The sequence below is a fragment of the Pteronotus mesoamericanus genome, unplaced genomic scaffold (assembly GCF_021234165.1).
Source record: "Pteronotus mesoamericanus isolate MK-2021 breed Mesoamerican mustached bat unplaced genomic scaffold, CSHL_Meso_final scaffold_36, whole genome shotgun sequence".
Taxonomy (NCBI): Eukaryota; Metazoa; Chordata; class Mammalia; order Chiroptera; family Mormoopidae; genus Pteronotus; species Pteronotus mesoamericanus.
Genome location: NW_026555313.1, coordinates 14,067,966 through 14,087,961, shown reverse-complemented (window position 1 = coordinate 14,087,961; position 19,996 = coordinate 14,067,966). Strand labels below are relative to the sequence as shown.

The window sequence follows — 19,996 nt, the reverse complement described above, 5'->3', positions numbered from 1 at the left end:
GAGAAGAGATGTGTATAGTATTGGCTTTAAACAGAAAATTAAAAAATAAAGTAAGAGAGAGGAAAAAAGGGGGGAAATTAAATTAATAATAAGAAAATAAGAAACAAATTGGAGACAAAGATCCACCACTGCACTATCAACAACAAATGAACTAAGATAAATATAGGTGAGATGGGAATAAGAGAGAAAAAAGAAAGAAAAGTAAGAGATATGTAGAGGAAAGAGAAGTGATTTTGAGATGATAGAGGGAGAGGGGATACTAAGAGTGAGGAATGAAAACCAGGTAAAGAAAGGGAAAAATTAAAATTTGATAAGAAAAAAGAAAGAGCAGGATGAAAGAAAGAGCAGGATGACCTCTGATGATGTCAGGTGATGTCTCAGTCTGGCCTTAGGCAGCATGTTCAAGATGGCCAGCAATCTACTATCTGTACCTTACTCCTTCAGTTGTTAACCTCATCGCTCTACAATCAGCTGTCAGAGTTAAGCACCAGAGGGCAAGGGCAGAAAAGCAAAAATGAAAAAAGGCTAAGACAGGGAGAAGTTAAAAATTGAGATGAAGAAAAGAATGGGGAGGATGAAGGCAGACTGGAACAGAGAGGGGAATGGTAAAATTTGATATTTGAAATACAAGTATAGTGAAGATTTGGAGATAAAATTGAAAGAATATAATAACAACTATTCTATCCAAAAACGACAAGCAAAGATTGCTAAAGATGGAGAGAGGACAAGGGTATTTTAAGAGTGGGAAAAAGAATGTGAGATGACCATTGATAGGAAAATTGGTTTTGAGAGGCTGGATGTGGGAGAAATAGTAAAAGTATGGAAAGGAAACAAGTTGTAGCAAGAGAGAAAACAAAATTTAAAATGAAAAGAAGAGGAAAGAAGGTAAAATGGAGTAAAAGAACAGAGGAGCAAAATATGACAATTGAAATAAACTATAATATAAAGTCTACTGACTTAATATGCACAAATTTGAAGGACAAGAAATAAATGTTAAAAAACTGTACAGGAAAGAAAATACCGCAAATCATCAAGACCACAGTGGATTTTGTCTTTGTAACCTCTAGTATGTATCACTGTTTTTTCTTTCTGCATCCACCTCTGATGATGTCAGGTGATGTCTCAGTCTGGCTTTAGGCAGCATGTTCAAGACGGCCAACAATCTACTATCTGTACCTTACTCCTTCAGTTGTTAACCTCATCGCTCTACAATCAGCTGTCAGAATTAAGCACCAGAGGACAAGGGCAGAGTACCTCCTGGGAGTGGAGCTATTGTTTCCCTTCAGACTGCTACCACTCAGAAGGGAGTAATCTGCTTTAGCTAGATGGCTCCTGCAGTATGGGGGATGACTCAGCACCAGGATCCTGGAGGTTGCTCTCAGTTTTCTCCTCAAAGCCACTGTCCCCAGTTTCTCCTCAAACATCTCTAGTCCACCCTGGGCCTCACTTTGCTGGCACCCAGGGTAAGTGGCTGTATATGAATATTTATGTGTTGGCCCTTTAAATGGCTTTTTGCATCTCTAGTTGTCAATCTCTGGCAGAGAGAAACCCTGCTGCTTTTCACTGCTGGATGTTATCTGTATACTTTTTGGGCTCTGATGCTGTAGGTTAGGGAGCCCAGTTTGTGGTTTAGACCCCACACTTCTCAGGGGGATCCTCTCAGCCACTGAGATATCCCTCCAGCACTTCCGCTGACATCAATGGGGACCTATCCAGTGCTCTCACATCCCCTCCACACTCCCTACCAGTCACGTTGTGTCAAAGCTGTTTCTTCTGTTGGTCCATGGTTATAAGGCTTTTCTTTTGCTATTGTTCCATTGTTTATTCTGGATTATATCTTCACAATTTATTTGCAATTCCTGATTGGTCCTGGGAGGAAGTTAGTGTAACTTCCACTCACTCCTCCATCATCTTGGATTCTCTCTTTCTTATTCCTAGTGTTTAAATGACTAGAACTTTTCATGTGGAAGATAGAGATATAAATGTAAGGTATAAGAAATTAAGTAAAATTTCTGTGATTTTCAATTTAGTCAGAACTATGAGGATGAACTCATGATTTATTGTAACCTGCATATATATATATTTATATGTATTTGTTTCTGGTTTTGTAGCTCTTTTTACTGAAAAGGCCTAGAAACAATGACTGACTTTTAGATTTTTTTTTGTATTAAAATACCATTTCTCACTGCAAGAAACCAGTGCTTCTGGGAGAACTGATTCCAGGCTTGGAGCAGGAAATGTACAAGATAAGCTTGGGATATCAGAAAACAAGGAAACTATTAAAGAATATCAAGTAATGTCAAAAGGGTAGAGGAAACTTAAATAGGCTCCTACTTGCTAAAGATAGTATAATTCTAACATAAATAAGTTAAGAAGCACAAATTATTGAAACATAGCAATTATGGTTTTATGTTCATAAAGGTATTTTTAAAAAAACATTTCATTTATAACTGTTGGGAAACATTAGTGAACCAAATCATTTTGAAACCTTACAAATCAAGTACAAAACAAAACAAACAACAAATTAAAAACAAAATTGTATCCTACTTTTAATGAGAATTAACCCACCACATAAATGAAAAGTTGATTAAATAATTTATCTTTATAGAAGTTTTCAGCTCATAAAAAGGATGAGATCATAAAACATCATAGTACCATTTGCAATATCTATTGAATTAATGGACATAGCCATTGATTATTAATGTTTACTAACAACCTCAAAATAGAAACTATCAAACATTTGTTCCCTAGTGGGAGAACAAAACAAGACCTATGAAATAGCCTTCCAAAAAAAAAAAAAAACACCAAAAAACCCTACTAATCTGAATTTGATCACCTCTCTATATCCAACCACCAATTTAAAAAATACAAAGAAGAAAGAAGCATGTTAAAATCCAAAATGTAGACAATTCTACAGGACAAAATGAGTCATTTCTTCACAATAAATTGAAAGGAAAATAAAGAGCTATAAGAAAAATCCATAGGTTAAAAGATTCTTAAAAGACAGATCACCAACTCTATGGATCTTATTTAGATATATATTCAAGAAACAACAACCACAATAAAAAAGGAACAAAAAATTAATCATTGACATTTATAAGATGATTAGAAATTTTAGCACTGGAGCTTTGATATTATTAGAAATTAGTGTTATATTTTAGATGTGATAATGGTATTGTGGGTTTATATTTTTAAATACATACATGCTTTAGAAATTTATACTGAAATAATTAAAATAGTATGATGTATGATGTCTAGAATTTGCATGAAAATGATACAGGAGAGGGGTAATGAATAAGTATAGAGATGAACCCAGATTGGGCCATAATTGGTAATTTTGGGGGCTGGATTAAGGCTTCACAAATTTTATTCTATTATTCTTTCTGCTTTTGTGTACATTTAAACTGTTCTATAGTACTACAATATGAAAAATATTTCAAAATATATATTTTTGAAAACACGAATATTTATAAAGTTAGGTGAAATTGCTAGCACTCTAGCTAGATGGGCATGGTGACAAAAGTTTCTGAGTTTCACTCTTCTTACTTGGATCCTATTCTGTATCCATTTCCTTCCCAGGGTCCCTTTCTCCTTTTTCCCTTGTCAATGATATATTTTTAAAATATTTTCTTTATTTTAGATATAGGTGAAAGAGAGGGAGAAAGAGAAGGAGAGAAACACTGGTAAATTCCCTCTCACATACCCCTCACTGGGAACCTGCCTTATAATCCAGGCATGTGCTCTTACCAGAAATTTAACCAGCAACCTTTTGGGTTGCAGGATAACACCCAACCCACTTAGCCACACCAGTTAGGGTAACACTTCTTTTGTTCTCTATAATGTCTATCTTGTTTTCTCCCACTTCTCTCACTCTCTCGCTCTTCTACATTGTTCTCTCCTTTCTTTCTCTACCATACCCTCTTTTTTCCTGATCTTTTTAACAGCTGGCCATGACATTGAACTGAAAAATGTTTCCCTTTTTTATTTTATTTATTTTTTCAAATACATTTGTCTCTGCCTACCCCCCAAACTTTCCCCTGCCCACCCCCTCCCTCTCCCTTCCTCAATCCTTCTCCACTTTGGTTTTGTCCATGAGTCCTTACTGTATGTTCCTTGACTTGCCCCTTCCTTTCCTTTTCCCCACCCACCTCTCCCTCTTTCCTTCTTGTCTCTGTTGGTTTCTTTCTTCTTTTCTTTCTTTTTTTCAGTGTTGCTGGTCTTATTTTCCTTGCATCTTTGTTTTGTTGGTTAGGTTCTGCTTAAGGTTTTATGGTTTTGACCTTGTTTGCAAAGTAGGTGAATTGAATGCTTTCCTCTTAAGAACATCGCAGTTTCTTTTCTCAAACCTTCCTTTGGAAAAGTTGACATTGAAACCCAAACACTATTCCAGCTCTCCTTAAAATAGCTGAGATGAGAAGCATCTGCACACATGGGATCTCTTGATAAAAAAGAAAGACTATGGGGTAATGAATCTTCTCACTCTGTAAGCAGTTAAGTGAGATCTCACAGCAGCTGTCTTGGACGTGCAGAACTGTGCCCTGAGCATCCACCAGGGAATGAAGTTTCTCTGTGAGATGGTGTGGTATGTGTTTCTGATGTTTCCCTGTCAGCAATATGTTTGATCACTGCATATAAACAGCCAAATCATGCAGAAGGATCCTTCTTTTCCTTCCTTATGTCTGCTCATGTGAAGTCAGTTGAAAGCTGCCCTTGATCAAAGGCTGCTGGCAGAGAACTATAAGACTTCCATTATTTATTATTTATAGAGCATCACAAGTGTTACACAGCAGTTTGAAAACATAAAACACCAGAGAGAAATCCATGCTGTGAGGAGGTAACAATGGAAATGAAATGTAAACAACACCATGGATAACGGTAAAACCATTGAGAAGTATGGGTCCTTCTTTAATTTGGGGAAGTCTGGGCAAAAGTAAATTGTAAGGGGATGATGCCCAGAGAAACTCAGTGGCAGAAAGCAATAATATATTCAACACAATATATTAGTTGAATGTTCAGCTGGCCTATAAGACAATGTAAATGAGAACCAAGTAAATTGTAAGGGGATTGTGCCCAGAGAAACTCAGTGGCAGAAAGCAATAATATATTCAACACAATATATTAGTTAAATATTCAGCTGGCCTATAAGACAATGTAAATGAGAACCAAGTATTTTTCATTAAATTATCAAAACTTTAAAAACTGATACCATAGAATTCTTCTAAAGGTGCTAAAATAATGTCATCATCAGTCATTTCTAGAGGCATTGTAAACTGGTTAAATGATTTAGGAAAGCAATTTAGTATAATGTATCTATTAGGATTCTTATATAAAACTTTAATCATTTTGCAGTGTTTATGACTTTATCATATTGCAGAAGACAGTTCACTTAGGTATAATTCAGCTGTTATGTACAACACAGCAGTAAACTTCTTGTATTCTTATTATAAAGTGCATTTCTTTTCTCTTACATCATCCTTTCAGAGCATTTGTCTTAGTCCCCATGAGCTTTAATTCACCCTAGGTTTTTTGTAGCACCCAATATCTCCCAGTAATATCAAAAGGCATAGACACTTCAATGTGGCAGAGGAGTGAGTGGAAGTCACATTGACCTCCTCCCAGGACTGAACTGGTATTGCAACTAAATTGTGGGCAAGTCACATGGAAAACAAAAGAACAATAGTGAGGGAGGAGTCTTAAAACCTCAGACAGACACAGAGACTGGCTTTCGCACAACCTAACTGGTAAGAAGTGCAGTGGAGGCTCAAGAAACAGGGCTGGGTGCCCGTGGGTGGCAGTGCCAGAGGGATATTGAAATGGCAGTTGGATCCCCCTGAGAAGAGCGGGGTCTGAACCATAAGTGGGGATCTCCAGCCCACAGTACCAGAGCCCGAAAAGCACACAGACAACAGACAGCTGAAAAAGGTATAGCGGTGCTCTCTGCCAGAGACAGACAGCTGGAGATGTAAAGAGCCATTTAAAGGGCAATGCAAAAATTTGTAGTAGCAGCAACTTACCCTGGTCTCTGGGCAAAGGTGGGGGCAGAGTTGACTGGAGCCACCTGAGGAGAGATTGAGGAGGAAAGCTTTGTGGAGAGAACTGAGAAAGTGGCTAGTGTGGTTCCTGTGCTGACTCATCTCCCATTCTGCAGCATCCATCTTGCTCAGGCAGACCCCTCCACTGAGCAGCAGCAGTGTGAAATGACACAATTGCCCCATCCTCAGGAGGCTCTACTTTGGCCCCGTGTTGTGCACGGGTCTGGGTGCTGAGTACAGAGTGGCCATCACACATAGTAGATTCCAGGATAAAGGGGATGCAGAGTTGTCTAGAGACACTTGAGGAGAGCCTGGAGATGGAGGCATTGGAGAGAGAACTGAGGGAGTAGCTGGGGGGGATCTGGGTGCAGACACCTTCACCATTCTATGATTTCTATCATGCGCTGGCAGGCAACTCCCCTGAGTGGCAGCAGCATGAAAGGACACAATAGCACTGCATTCTGGAGGCTCTGCCCTGTGCTATGGTGCTAAACCCTGACAGCTGAGAGCAAAATGACTAGATTAACAGCTGAAGGAGACAAACATAGACAGTAGATTCCTGGAAGTCTCAAACAGACTGTTAAGGTCAGATGGGGACAACATCTGACATCATCAGAGGCAGATCAAGAAACGGAAAAAAAAAAAGAGCCATCTACTACCATAGAAGTTCACACCACAAAGTCAGGATATCAAGGCAGATCAATTTAAGAAGCAGAAGCAAAAAAGAAGAGTCTCACGTATAATAGGAAGAAAAAGAAACATCCTTCAATTGAAGGGAAAGGAGGAATCCCCACAAAGAGAACTAAATGAAACAGAGGCAAGAAAACACTCAGATATCGAATTCAAAACAATGATTCTAAGGGAGCTCAATGAGCTCAGTGAGCTCAAAGAGAATTATGAGAAACTACAGGGAAACTCTGAGGAACTTACTGCAAACTGAATCAACATGAAAAAGGACATAGAAACTATTAATAAGAGACAAGAGGAAATGAAGAATACAATTTCTGAATTGAAGAACACAGTAGAAGGAATCAAAAGCAGTCTCAATGAAGCAGAGGATTGAATCAGTGAGCTGGAGGACAAGGTAGAAAAAAGCTCCCAGAAAGAGAAAGAAATGGAAAAAAGACTCAAAAAGAATGAAGAGGTGTTTAGGCAAATGCAGGACAGCCTGAAATGTAATAATATCTGTATAATAGGGATACCAGGAGAAGAAGTGAAGCAAGGGATAGAGAACCTATTTGAAAAAATGATGCAAAACTTCCTTAATTGGAGGAGAGAAAAAGTCATACAAGGCCAGGAAGCACAAAGGGTCTCAGTCAAGAGGAACCCAATGAGGCCTGCTCCAAAACACATCATCACCAAAATGGCAAATATCAAAGACAGAGAAAATCGTAAAGGCAGCAAGGGAGAGACAGGAAATAACATACAAGGGACCTCCAATTAGGCTAGCAGCTGACTTCTCAATAGAAACACTGCAAGCCAGATGGAAATGGCAAGAAATATTCCAAGTCATGAAAAACAAAGGTCTGCAACCAAGACTGCTCTACTCAACAAGGCTCCCAATTAAAATGGAAGGTGAAATAAGGAGTTTCCCAGACAAAAGAAGGTTAAAAGAATACATCTCCACCAAACCAACATTGCAAGATATGCTAAAGGGACTGGTTTAAGAAGATGAAAAAAGAGTAAGAAAGAGAAGAACACATGTAGAAAGGGATAAAATGAATAAAAACCTAACAATAATAACTATAAATGCAAATGGATTAAATACCCCAACCAAAAGACATAGGATACTTGAATGGATAAGAAAGCATGACCCACTCATATGCTGTCTACAAGAGACCCACATGCCAGGAAAAAGGTCCTTCACCAACTGAAAGCAAGGAGATGGAAAAAAATATTCCAAGCAAATGGACAGGAAAAAAAAGCAGGGGTAGCAATACTTATATCACACAAAAGAGTTTTCAAAACAAAGGTGAGAAAAAGACACCCAGAAGGACACTTCATAATCCTCAAAGGAAGAATCCATCAAGAAGGCATAAACATTGTAAACTTATATGCACCCAACATAGGGGCACCCAAATAGGTAAGGAAAATCTTGGAGGACTTCAAGAAAGATACAGACAGCAACACACTGATGGTACGGGATTTTAACACCCCACTGTCAACAATGGATAGATCTTCCAAACGAAATATCAACAAGAATATTGTGGAATTGAACAACGCATTAGATCAAATGAATTTAACTGACATATATAGAACCTTTCATCCCAAAGAAGCAAAATACACATTCATTTTAAGTGCACACAGAATGTTTTCAAAGATAGATTACATGATAGAACGCAAAATAAACCTCAACATATTCAGGAAAATTGAAATCATCACAAGCATTTTCTAGGACCACAAGGGCTTGAAATCGGAAACCAACCTCAAGGAAAAAATGTAAAATTGTTCATACTCATGGAGTCTGAATAGCATGCTATTAGACAATGAATGGGTCAATAATGAAATAAGAGAAGAAATCAAAAAGTTTCTGGAAAAGAATGAAAATGGACACACAACAATCCAAAACCTAAGGAACACACAACAATCCAAAACCTATGGGACATACAGAAGGCAGTCCTGAGAGGGAAGTTCATAGCAATACAGGCCTACCTAAAAAAGATAGAAACATTTCAAAAAAGTTCCCTAACACTACAGCTTCAAGAACTGGAGAGACAACAACAAACAAAGCCCAGCACATGTAGAAGGAATGAAATAATCAAGATCAGAGCGGAATTGAATGACATAGAGACTAAAAGAACAATTCAAAGCATCAACCAATCCAAAAGCTGGTTCTTGGGAAAGATAAACAAAATAGACAAGGCTTTAAGCAGATTCATCAAGAAAAAAAGGAGAGGACCAAAATTAATAATATCAGAAATGACAGAGGACAAATAAAAACTGACACCACAGAAATACAAAGAATTGTAAGAAATTACTATGAGCAATTATATGCCAAGAAATTTGAAAACCTCGATGAAATGGACAAATTTCTAGAAAAGTATAACTTGTCAACACTGAATGAAGAAGAAGCTCAAAGACTGAACAGACTGATAACAGCTCAGGAAATTGAAGCAGTAATCAAAAAACTCCCAGCATGCAAAAGCCCTGGACTGCAAGGTTTCACAGAATTTTACAAAACATTTAAGGAAGAGCTAACCCCTCTCCTTTTCAGACTATTCCAAAAAATCCAAAAGAGAGAAGATTCCCAATCTCTTTTTATGAGGCCAGCATCATCCTAATCCCAAAATCAGATAAAGACACAACCAAGAATGAAAACTATCAGGCCATATTGCTGATGAACATAAACACTAAAATCCTCAACAAAATATTGGCAAACCACATCCAACAATACATTAAAAAGATCATTCACCATGATCCAGTGGGATTCATCCCACTGATGCAAGGATGGTTCAATATTTGCAGATTAATAAATGCGATACATTACATAAACAAAAAGAAACAAAAAAACACAAATGATCATCTCAATAGATGCAGAGAAATCATTTGATAAGGTACAGCATCCATTTATGATAAAAACGCTCAGCAAAATGGGAGTAAATGGGGCCTACCTCAACATAATAAAGGTCATATATGAAAAACCTACAGCCACCATCATACTCAACAGGCAAAAACAGAGCTTTCCCACTAAAATCTGGAAGGCACTGAAGTCTGTTTTCATCACTTCTATTCAACATAGTATTGGAAGTCCTAGCCACAGTGATCAGACAAGAAAAAAATTAAAAGGCATCCAAATTTGAAAGGAAGAAGTAAAACTGCCATTGTTTGCAGATGACATGACAGTGTACATGAAAAACCCAATAGACTCCACTAAAAAAACTACTTGACCTAAAGACTGAATGTAGCAAAACAGCAGGATAAAAAGTCAATATTCAGAAATAGAAGGAATTTTTGTACACTAAAAATGATATATTAGAAGCAGAAATGAGGGAAAAAATCCCATTTGCTATTGCAACAAGAAAAATTAAAGTAGCTAGGAATAATATTAACCAAGGAGGTAAAAGATCTGTACACAGAAAACTACACAACACTGAAGAAATAAATTAAGAAAGACACAAATAAATTGAAGCATATACCATATTCATGGATTGGAAGAATTAACATTAAACTATCCATACTACCCAAATGAATGTATAGATTCAGTGCAATCCATATTAAAACACCAGTGACATATTCCAGACATAGAACAAACATTCCAAAAATTTATATGGACCACAAATGATGCTGAATAGCTGAGGCAATTTTGAGGATGAAAAACAAAGCAGGAGGAATCATAACATCTAACATCCAACTATAACACAAGGCCACTGTAATCAAAACAGTCTGGTACTGACACATAAGAACAGACACATAGATCAATGGAACAGAATAGAGAGCCCAAAAATAAATACGTGTCTCTATGGTAAATTAGTATTTGACAAAGGGACAGAAGCATAAATTGGAGTTAAAATAACCTCTTTAGCAAATGGTGTTGGGAGAGCTGGACAGCTACATGCAAAAAATTGAAATTCAACCAGCAATTGACACCATACACAAAAATAAACTCAAGATGGATAAAAGGCTTAATATAAGTTGTGACACCATAAAAATCCTAGAGGAGAACATAGGCAGAAAAGTCTCAGATATCCCATGCACTAATATTTTCACCAACATGTCCCCTAGAGCAAGGAACATAAAGGAAAGAATAAACAAGTGGGACTTTATAAAAATAAGAAGTTTCTTCATGGCTAAAGAAAATATCAGCAAAATGAAAAGGGAACCAACTATATGGGAAAATATATTTGCCAATGATACATCAGGCAAGGGTTTGGTCTCCAAAATATATAAAGAACTCACACGACTCCACTCCAAGAAGACAAACAATCCAGTTAAAAAATGGGCAAAGGACCTGGGCAGACACTTCTCCAAGGAAGAGATAAAGATGGCCCAGAGACATGTGAAAAGATGTTCAGCATCACTCGCCATCAAAGAAATGCAAATTAAAACCACAATGAGATACCACTTCACACAGGTCAGAATGGCCATCATAACCAAATGAGTGCTGGCGAGGTTGTGGAGGAAAGGGAACCCTAGTACACTCTTTCTGGGAATGCAGACCTGTGCAGCCACTGTGGAAAACAGTTTCAAATTTCCTCAAAATGCTAAAAATGGAACCTCTTTTTGACCCAGCGATTCCATTGCTGGGACCATACCTTAAGAATCCCAAAACATCAATTCAAAAGAACCTGTGCACCCTAATGTTCCTAGCAGCACAATTTACACTAGCCAAGTGCTGGAAGCAGCCTAAGTGTCCATCAGTAAATGAGTGGATCAATAAACTATGGTACATTTACACATTGGAATATTATGCAGCAGAAAGAAAGAAAGAGCTATTACCCTTCCTGACAACATGGATGGAACTGCAGAGCATTACACTTTGTGAAAAAAGCCAGGTGGTGAAAAACAAATACCATATGATCTCACCTATAAGTGGAACGTAATCAACAAAACAAACAAGCAAGGAAAATATAACCAGCAACACTGAAAGAAAAAAGAAACCGACAGAATCAAGAGGTAAATAAGGAGGGGGGTGGCAGGGAAGGGAAAGAGAAGGGTCAAGTCAAGGAACACGTATAAAGGACCCATGGACAAAGCCAAAGTGGAAAAGGATTGAGGAAGGGAGGCAGGAGAGGGGGACAGGGGAAGGTGAGGGCGGGAAACAATATTCAAAACAATATTGTATTTGAACAATAAAAAAAGTCATAGAAATAAAACTAAAACATTGAAAAAGAATCTATGTAGATGAATATATTCATAATATTTGTTATAATATAAAAATAGAAATAACAACTGTTATCAAGTGGGAGATTCAGTAATTATGATGCATTTACTTGATATAGTATTTCATAATCTTTAAATAATACTTGGAAGATTATATAGTAATGTGAAAAAATATTTAGACTATAATATTAACAGATAAAAGCAAAATATAATGTTAAATATCTAGTGTTACAAAACAAAATTAAAAACTATGTCAGAGGAAAAAGGCAGAAGGCACTATACTAACCTGCTAACAGTGGTCACAGTAGAAGAGCAGAGTTACAGACTATTCGTTTCTTTTGTTCCACTGTCTAGTATTTTTACTATGCTAATGAATTTTTTTGCTTCTATACTTTTGAAATAAAAGAAATATAAGTGACAGAATAGAAGTTCTGCGCCATCTTTTATGTAAATCTCTACCTCTAGTTTCTAATCTAAAAGAGTTAAGAGCTCTCCGTCAGATGGACCCACAGACTCTTCCAGAATTAACATCACAATGGCTTCCCAAGGAAAGCCCCAAGTTCAGGTTAAACTTGTACTGATTGGTGATGGTGGGACTGGAAAAACTACACTCATGAAACATCATCTCACTGGTGAATTTGAGAAGTATGTAGATACCTTGGGTACTGAGACATCCCCTCATGTTCCATATCAACAGAGGACTTATTAACTTCATGTGTGGGATACAGCAGGCCAGGAGAAGTTCAGCAGACTGAGATGGCTAAAACGTTCAAGCCCCTTGTGCCATTATAATGTTTGGTGTAACTTCAAGAGTTACTTACAAGAATGTGCCTAACTGGCATAGAGATCTGGTACGAGTGTGTGAAAGCATCCCCATTGTGTCATGTGGCAATGGAGTGAATATTAAAGAAGAAAAGTTAAAACAAAATAAATTGTCTTTCACTGAAAGGAGAATCTTCAGCATTATGACATTTCTGCCAAAAGGAACTACAACTTTGAAAAGCCCTTCTTCTGGCTTGTTAGAAAACTAATTGGAGACTCCAACTTGGAGTTTGTTACCATGCCTGCTCCTGCCCCACCAGAGGTTGTCACGGCCAGTTTTGGCAGCATATTATAGCATGACCTAGAGGGTGCTCAGACTCCCACCCCACTGCAAGAGGATGATGACCTGTGAAGAAGGGAACCTGGAGACCTGCTTCAGAAGTCTAGTTTTATAGGCAACAGTCCTGTGATGTCAGTGGTGCAGGGTTTGTCATTTTATCATACAGCTAAGTGGAGCCTGTGCTTGATCTTTGGGATGCTGAAAGAGATGAATGGGCTTTGGAGTGAATGTGGCAGTTAAAAATACCTTCATTTTCTGGACCTGCATATTTAGCTGTTTTGGAACGCAGTTGTTTCTTTATTGAGTTTCAACTGTAAGACTGCTGCAGTTGCATCACAATATTCAGTGGTGAAAACTTCTTTGTTATCATCATTCTCGTTCCTTTTTACTTAGAATGAGAATAAAGTTGTATTTCAAATATCAATGAAATAAATTAAAGTTAATAAATCTTTAAAACTGACCAGAACTATTCTGAGGCTTCTTGGACAATCATACTTGGAAAGACTATTTATAGAACCCTATGGAGCACACTTGTCTAGGAAAGGAATTGGATTTTTTCCTATACCATATTTACCTTAAATTTGTACCAGAAATTAAAAAGATGCCATTTCTATAGTAGCTATGTTAGGATTTTCTGTGAGGTAATCACATGATTAAAAATCTGTAGTACCAAAAACTCCTTACGTGGATTTTGTGTTCAATGATAAAACTAAGAAAATAAGGAGATGGATGTAGTTTAATGAAACTTGAAGAAAATAGTTAAAAAACAATCAGATGAAATATGTATGTAGTGAAGTTTAGCTCTAACCTATTCCTATTAAGCTCCCAGGAACTTGAAGAGGTATTGCTCAGACTCTGAATGGCTGTTAATCAATACTGGTCAATAATGATTCTGTTTTGGTGAGAACAGCACTGAATATTTTTATTTACTCTCCTGACTTTTACTAGCAGCCAGGCCTCATTTGAAATGCTGTGTACTCAGCAGAATGTGGATTTTGGAGACATCTCTTTGTTTAAATCCCCGCATCACTACCACCTACTGGCTGTGTGGCCTTGGGCAAGTCACGACATTCACATGGCACAGCAGCAACTCACAAGAAGTAAAAACAGCCTCCAGCTGGCTGCAGGAATCAGGGCAACAATTTTAATATATTGGAATTCACCAATTCCAATTAACGGTGAAACCCCTCCCACCTCCAACCCTCATCCCATCTTCCTGCAACCAGCTAGGAAGCTTCCTTGATCTCTGCATTTTCACTTTAAAAGTGGCTAGAACTGCATCTTGGTGGGAGCAAGTGTGGTAATTCATATGTAATTTAAAGTGTTCTCTGGACTTCCACACTACCATCCCTCCAATTAACACACTGCTCCATCCTCAGCATCATCTGACATTTCATTCTCCTTTAAACCTTCAATCAGGCTCTTTTACCAGGATCTTCCTCCATTTTCACATCTAAGTCTACAGTGATTCTTTGGAACAGAGTTGTTTTATTCTTGGTTTTCACTGGGGTTAAATCCTCCAATTGACCTATTTCCATCTATCCATTCCCACTTTTTCCTTAGCAGACTCCTATTTATCCCCCTGCCTCCTGCCCTGTGTTACCGTGCTCAACTTGCAAGTCCCAGCCCTCTCATAAGCCCAGCCAGTCCCTTAGCTGTCACTTAACCAAAAAGCCCACGAGCAAATGCCAGGAGTACACACCTCCTTCTCTCTGGGAAGGGAAAAGCAGTGATCATGAAGAAGGATGCTGATGCTGGTAACTGTGTGCTAATTATCAGCTGATAAGTCAGTCCCCCTCCCCCTTCCACATCACCCACAGCCAAAACCTTGTCAGGATGAGGCAATACTGCAAAGTGGGTTAGAGGTAAAAGTTCTGGAATCTGACTGCCTGGGTTAATCATGATAACAAATGAAATACTTTGTGCTTGGAACTTGGTAATCACTCAGCAAGTGTGAGCTATTGTAATGTATCTACATCCCCTGAAGAAGTGATGGTTAGCTGTTGTTTGACCTCTTCATGAAGGTCAACCAATGCAGCTTCTTGGACCCTCTATATTACACAATTGTTACCTTTCACCTCCTCTCTTTTCTAAATTTCCCAGGTGACCTGGCCAGAAGTTATCTCCCATTGTGGAATTCTAAACCTCTCTGAGAATACAAAATAAGCTGTGGACCCATCATTTTGCATATAATTTCTAGAGTTCACGAATTCCAAAATGCTATCTCTGGAACTCAATTTAAGAGCTCCATGTTTGAAGATTAATTTGTCAATTGGAGACTTATTTGTCTTTAGTATTGCAAATCACCATTGTCTAAGTTATTAGTTTATCATTTTTGTGTATATGTATATTTTCATATAAAATAAGAAGTTTCCTTAAAAGTGGTTAATCAAGTAATATAAGCAGATCATTTCCATCAACCTCAGCTGAGTTAGGTCAACTTGTAGCTGCATTGTGCACAGCAGTTTTCGGCATGGCTCTACAATGCACCACTTGGATTCCAGCCCCAATGCTGTCACATACTGTGTTAGTTAACAAGTACCTGACCTGTCTCATTTTGGTCTCATTTTGTTTTTCATTTATAGACTAAATACAATAAATCTAACTGTATGAGGTTATTTAACTGGTTAATAAATTTATATATATAATGAAGTCCTTAGCATGCCACCTGGCATACACAATGTTTTCAATATTTTTTCACTATCATTAAATGTCATGTCTATCTCTTTTTCCCATTTAAAGTTATTTGCATGATCAACAGTGCTGCAGATCTCATGGAGTTGTGATAACAAATGATGATTTGCCTGAAGCCTTTTAGATGGACAGGCACAAATCTAAGAACAAATTCCTGGGCACTGCATTAAATCTCCTTCCATCATCTCTGACCACAAAGGAGACATCTATGGGAAAGTGTTAATGTAACATTTGCCGTATTTAGGGAAACTGGTTTTTGGGCCATTTTCTTTTAAGCCTTAAGTACTTTAATACCTGGAGACTTATAAATAAACCTCCACCATTTTGCATTTGTTTAATGGTATGCAGAGGCTTCAGCTTTCTATTAAAAGGTCCTCCTACTTCTATTTACTTCTTTGGACATTTAATAGTTGTGGGGAAGCTGCCTTTGAATAGTAAAAAGGACCACAGTGCCCTGCATGACATTCATTTATAGTTATCCAGCTCTGGCTACTATGACAACTAATCTTACAATAAAATTCAGCAACTTTGCCAGCAAGAAATAAAATTTCATGTTTAGTAGCTTATTTCTTTAATTTGCACTATTCATTGTTTTTAAACAAAGCACATGACCTGCAGTATAACAGAAGCTGAGGGTCTTCGATCTTCCTGTTTGGGGACAAAGTCAAGCCCAGTTCCTAGCTGTAAGGCATGTCCATTTTCTGAGTGAATCAATATTTTACACAGATGTCTGTGATCTATAAATAAATCAACCTCTATATATTGAGGACCCCCTTACTATGAATTGCACCTATTTTCTAGCTCTAGACTCTTTAAAGTTTGAATAGAGAAAGCCTCACTGAGGACATTGATTTTATTTGCAAGACTCAGAAAGAGCCAAAATAAATCTCTCCATGATTAGGAAGTAAACTTTTATTTCAGGAGAAATTACTTTATATCTAAATTATCTTTATCTCCCGAAATCTTGCCTCAGGTGTGATAAGCCATAACAAATTACCAATTTCACATTGATAAAGTTAAAAATCATGAAAAGCTATTCAAAGCAATTTAAAACTTGACAGGAAAAAAATTCTATTTAAAAAGTAGTAAATTTTTCCTCCACTGAATTCAGCATAAGGCTCAGAGAGGATGAAGAATAGGAAGAAAACAAAATAAAATGTGTTCCTTTTTTTTCCCCCTGAAACTTTAATATTCAGGTTGAGTATATAAATTCTTTTTTCCCAAGTGGTAAAAGCAGTTTTGTGCATCCTTGCAAGTGTTTTCTTTTTCTTTGAAGTGTTTGATGTTTTCAAGAACACTGGGAGGTCATCTTCAGATTTCTGTTTCCTAATTTTCCTCATTTTGGTATGTGCTTTGAGATGGGTGCTGAACTACAGGGTCTTTGGAGAAAAGCAGACTGAATCTCATTGCAGGTTCTAGTCACATAGTAAAAGTTCCTTTCTTAAGCCTGCAGACCATTATCTTGACTCAATTCTAATCTTCTGTCTGAAGCCATCTGTTCCCTTGAATCCCAGACCTGGCTGGACAGTGCGTCATGAGGAGCAATGTGGATCATATATTTGTCCTGAAGGTCAGGTCCCTGGACACTGTGGAGGCTCCTACAAAAAAAGACAAGCAGCCTTTAGCCCAGTCTTTTACTCAAGTCTGCTCTGCTGTTGGCATTTCTTCCATTCTTAATTACCACACCTGTCACCCAGCCCCTGGCAGGATGAATGGCACAACACGCATCATGTTGCAGAACCACTTTCTCAGCAACTATCCTTTCACATATCAGAAGAACAAAGAACAGCTAGGGGAACATCAGCAAAGGGCAGGAATGGCAAAGAGCATCTTGAGACAAGTGAGGTAGGCCCAGATTTTTCCTTGCATCATTGAATCTTCCTGAGGAACATAGATCCATGAGGTTTTAAATTTACAGTGGGAACTAAAATCTCTGCATCTACCTGACTAAAGCATGAAAGTGTCCTACATGACTCACCTGGGGTATTGGTCTAGTATTGCAGTGAGCTGATCTTATTTATTCTGCTCTTACATTTGTTAAAGTGGGTCAAAATGACACTACAGCTAAAGCTAGCCAAAGAAAAACGCAAGGTCCAAGTTTTATTTTTTCACAGGCTATTTACCTCTATTTATTATTTTATATTTTTATTTTTATGAGTTTGCTTTCCTTTTATCTCTGATTCCATATTTCCTCCTACTTTGTCCACTACAAGTAACTGTTGTTCTTCTATGAGTTATCAAAAGACAAATCCACAAACACATACAGCAGCTGATTAGCTGGTTTCACTGATCTGATGCCTCATGTTTAAAAAATGCTTCTTTTTTAGAGCAGTTTTAGGACCAAGGAAAAGTTAAAAGGAAGGTACAAAGGTTTCCATACAGCCCTGCCCCAACACATGCATAGCCTGCCCAATTATCAACATTCCTCACCAGAGTGACACACTTACTATAATTGATGAATCTATGTTGACACATCATTGTCACCTAAGGTCTACAATTTATATTACAATTCATTATCGGTGTTTTACATCCTATGAGTTTGGACATATGATGAATACATAATTACATGTATTCATCATTATAGTATAATACAGAATATTTCCAATGCCCTAGTAATCAATCCTCTGTGTTCTGCTTACTCATTGTCCTCCACCTTTGAAACTGGTCACCACTGCAACGCCTTATTTTTAATATATTTCCTATCCCAGGCCATTGTGTATAAGAAGAAGAATGAGTAACTTTATCATGCTTCCCAACCTCTCCTTAAAAAAATAATCTGGTTGTTTGTGTTCATTTACTACTTCATTCCTATTCTTTATGAGTATAGGTCTTGCATCTTATTTTGTCCTACTGTTTAGAATTTATATGATCCCATCATTGGACTACAAATTTTCTTCAAATATGGAAATCAATCTGATATATATGGAGAAGCACATGATTATGAGAATAGTAAAAATAAATTAATGGAGATTAACTAAGATCATGAGTTTCAAACTTATACTTGATGGTAAGTATTTTTGCCCTTATGAAAAAATTTTGGAATTAAAGTATAAAATATTGAATTAGCCATTAGTGATGTTCAACCACTATGAATCTGGAAAGTGTCAAGCTCATTCTGTAGTTTTACAAATGTTTAATTGTTTCAAGAAGAATGGTTAAGGCGGGCAAGATGCCAGAGGAGTGAATGGAAGTCACACTGACCTCCTCCCAGGACCAACCTAGAATTATTGTGGACAAGTCACCCTAAACAAAAAACTGAACAATATCAAGAGAAAAGGCTTATACTCTCAGACAGACAGAAGAATCAGTTTCAGCACAACCTGACTGGCAAGGAGTGTGGTGGAGACTCGAGAAGGCTGGCTGGGCAACAGGGATATTTAAGTGGCCAGTTGGATCCTCTGAGAAGAGTGGGGTTTAAACTATTAATGAGGATCCCCAGCCTATAACACCGGAGCCCCAAAAGTACACAGATAACAGCCAGCTGTGAAAAGCAGCAGGGTTGCTTTCTGCCAGAGACGAGTGACTGGAGATACAAAGAGCCATTTAAAGGGCAAATGCACAAATTTTCATTTGCAGCCACTTACCCTGGGCTCTGACAAAGGTTGGGGCGGGAGGGGCTAGAGAGTCCTGAGGAAAGGCTTGGGACAGAAACTTTGGGGAGAGAATGGAGAGAGTAGCTGGCGGGATTCTAATGCTGACTCATCCCTCATAGGGTTGCAGCCATCTTGCTCAGGCAGACCACTCCCCTGAGCAGCATCATCGTGAGAGGAAACACTAGCCCCAACCCTATGAGAGATTCTTCCCCACCCTCTGGTGCTTAAGCCTGACTACTGAGGGCAGAGTGACTAGATTAACAACTGACAGCCACAGACAGTAGATTCCTGGAAGTCTCCAACAGACTGCCTAAAGTCAGATAGGGTCAACATCTGACATCACCAGAGGTGGATATGGAAAGGAAAAATAATGGTACATACCAGAGGTTGCCAAGGTAAAATCCATGTGGTCTTCTTGATTTGCAATATTTTCTGCACTACATAGCTTTTTAACATTCATTTCTTGTCCATCAAGTTTGTGCATATTAAATCACTAGATTTTATACTATAGTTTATTTCTCTCCTTCCTTATAATAATCTTGGTCTCTTTACAGCCTTATTAAAACTGGTTAATTCACTGTTGATAGTGGGATTGCAGAGAGGAGTTATTTTTGTGGATGTGGATTTGTTTCTTGGGCTTTGTGATTGTGTCCTGGCAGAACCTGCACAACAACACAAGATGTGCTGGGAAGAGTGACACAGTCCACCAGCTGGAGTGAAGGGCCCACAAAAGAATGACCAAACAACAATCAAAA

At 37.9% G+C, this 19,996-nt stretch overlaps 1 pseudogene; it reads left to right on the top strand.

Moving 5' to 3' along the window:
• Positions 1-12,387: 12,387 nt before the first annotated feature.
• Positions 12,388-12,969, top strand: LOC129086123 (GTP-binding nuclear protein Ran-like; annotated as a pseudogene).
• The last annotated feature ends 7,027 nt before the right edge of the window (positions 12,970-19,996 follow it).